Source organism: Crocuta crocuta, unplaced genomic scaffold, assembly GCF_008692635.1.
Source record: "Crocuta crocuta isolate KB4526 unplaced genomic scaffold, BGI_CrCroc_1.0 scaffold943, whole genome shotgun sequence".
Lineage (NCBI taxonomy): Eukaryota > Metazoa > Chordata > Mammalia > Carnivora > Hyaenidae > Crocuta > Crocuta crocuta.
Genome location: NW_027528208.1, coordinates 527,883 through 530,845, shown reverse-complemented (window position 1 = coordinate 530,845; position 2,963 = coordinate 527,883).

The window sequence follows — 2,963 nt, the reverse complement described above, 5'->3', positions numbered from 1 at the left end:
CCCTCGCCCCTCCCCCAGCCACCACCGCTGCCATAGTCCTGGCTGCCGTGGCTGCTGTCCCTCCGTCCTTGTCCAGTCACCTCAGGAGTCCTCCGGACCCGCGCCTACTGTGCCGTACGAGGACTCAAGTGAGGAAGCAAGCGAGAGAATTAGGAAGGGGCGTCCCCTCTCCTCCCGGCGGCTCCCGCGCGGCGCGCTGTGATGACGTAGCGCGGGCGGACTGGCGGCAGGGTCTCGGAGCGCAGTTGAAACTGGACGAGGGCTGGTGGCGGCCAAAATAGGTGTGGTGATGATGTTAAATGTGGTGAGGATTTTCTGAGTTCATATTAACTAAGGCGGTCCACAGGAAACACTCAATAAATGTTAGCTATTGATACTCTGCCACGAAAATGGAGTGTAGGATGGAAGGATTCTTAGTGGGGGGCAAGTAATTGTGATGATAGCAAGTATTATGTGACAGGCGTTGTCGTAAGCCACAATTTTGTGAGGTCGTTCCTATTATTCAGGTTGCTTCGCAGATAAGGAAACTGAGGTTACGCGACTTAGCCATGTGACCTTGGGCAAGTTACTGAACATCTCTGTGCTTCAGTTTCCTCATCTGGCAAATTGTGATAATAGTGCCTAGGGCTGGAATGGACTCAAGGAGGGGAGTTGTTCTTGGACAGCAGTTCTTCCTCCAGCTCCTTCCACTGGGCAACCTCTGCCCCCAAACTCTAATAGAAAGCGTGTGCCTGGGAAGTAGGGGTAGTTGCACCCGTGTGCCCCTCCAGCTCCCTCACACCCCTTGTCTACATGTCTAAATATCAGCCCCGCAGGAGGCCGGTTTGCCCTCCTAATCTCCCACTCTCATTCTTCACCATTTCCTACCGGGCTGTAGGCTGGGGCAGAAGAGATAAGCGGTCTGGGGTTCAGCATCGCTGACTAACAAACAGATTGACAGCCCCACCGCCCAGTAGCCTGGCCCTATGACCATTTTGAAAACCCCAGTCCCACCCTTCTCTTTCCATTCCTTTCCTACCAGAACATGTTTGTTTTTTTTTTGTTTTTTTTTTCTGTCCCAGTGGAAGAGGATCAAGTCCTAAGACCTTTAAACCCCCACATTCACCAAAGAGAACATATGATACACTGGGGAACATTCTGGGGGTTTGATGCCTGCAGAGTAATAGAGTAGGGAGCCCTATAAAACCCATGGTTCATTTTTCTGTATGGTCAGAAGACAGGTTCCTGAAGAGTAGAGATCAGTAAACTTTTTTTGTAAAGGGCCACATAGTAAATATTTTAGGCTTTTCAGGCCATATAATGGCGTCTGTGGCATATTTCCTTTTCTTTCTTTCCCTTTAAAAATGTAGAGATTGGCTGAAGTCTGGCTTTGACTTGAAGGCTATAGTTTTCTGATACTGCTGTGGAGTGTCAGTCTTTGATTTCCTTTATCTGGCTGGGATTCTTTTACAGGAGGAGTGAGGAGTTTCCATGCATCCTGTGGAGAGGTATTCCTTTTGTGTGAAGACTGGGATTCATGGACAGGATCAGGTCACTTCTGGTGTTCTACTGGGTCAGCCTGTGTTCCTGGGCAGAGTGAGGACAGAGATTCCTGTAGTTTATATAGTTTTGTTCCTCTACTGAACCAAGCAGAGGTTTCTTTTTAAAAATTTTTTAATGTTTATCTATTTTTGAGAGAGAGCGCGCACATGTATGCAAGTGGGTGAGGGGCAGAGAGAGAGAGGGAGAGACAGAATCTGAAGCAGGCTCCAGGCTCTGAGCTGTCAGGACAGAGCCCGACATGGGACTCAAAGTCACAAACCATGAGATCATGACCTGAGCTGAAGTAGGATGGTCACCGGCTGAGCCACCCAGGTGTCCCCAAGCAGGGGTTTCTATACAGGACAGGACCGTTGTTTCTGGAGAGCTCCAGACTAGACCCCTATAAGTTCAGAATGGTGCTCCTTAGACTGCATTATGACAGGGTCTTACAAAGAGACCAGGTGGTCCAGATCAGAGTCAGCACAGGTGTGTCTGTACAGGTTCAGAGCTATGTTAATGTAGACCATAGGAACAGGTGTTCATGTCTAGATTCAATCAAGAAACTTATAAATAGGGCTAAATTATGCTAGCTTCTGTAACAAACCCAGAATTTTAGGGGATTAACAAATGTTTATTTCTTGATCATACAACGTCCAATGTGAATATTTATTACTGGTCGTTCAGGGACTCAGGCAGCTTCCATTTTGTGGCTTTCTCTCCTTTGAGTCCTTGGGGTTCTCACTATTCAGCTGGTAGATGGGGAAGGAGAGAGAGTGAAGGATTCCACGAGAGGTTTTTATGAGCCAGGCCCAGAAGAGGTGTATATCATTGCCCATATGCCATTGGTCAGGACTCTGTCACATGTCCACATCTAACTGTAAAGGAGGTCAGAAAAGTGAATAAGCTTAGGAAAACAGGTTTGATGAGCCAATAGCAGTGCCTGCTACAAGATTCTATACACCCCAAAGAGCTGTGATGTCCAGTGTGGTAGCCACAGAAGGATAGTGGTTCCTGTACTGGGTGAGGGTGGGGCTTCCAGGGCAAGGCCAGGGCCAGGGCTGTCCGAGTCACATCAGGGCTTCCCGTTTGGGGTCAAGAGAATATTTCCAGAAAGCAGGGTTAGAAGTTCTTATAAAGGATCAGGTTGGAGATTCCTGTGAGGCAAGTTATGGATTCCTATCGATAGGAAAAGTTTTCTACTGAGTCCAGTCAGAGGGTTCCAGTATAGTTGTGGGCAAGGTTTCCTGTAGAGGGTCAGGGTTGTGGAGCTAACACATGGTAAGGATAGGAAGCCCTTTCCAGTGTGTGTGGGTCCTGTGCCAGGTGAGGCCATAGGTACCTGTAGAAGATGAGGTCTGGGCCTAAAGTAGAGGGTCAGGAAAGGATTTTCTTTTCTTTTCTTTCTTTCTTTTTTTTTTTTTTTTTTAAGGAAGGCTTTCTAT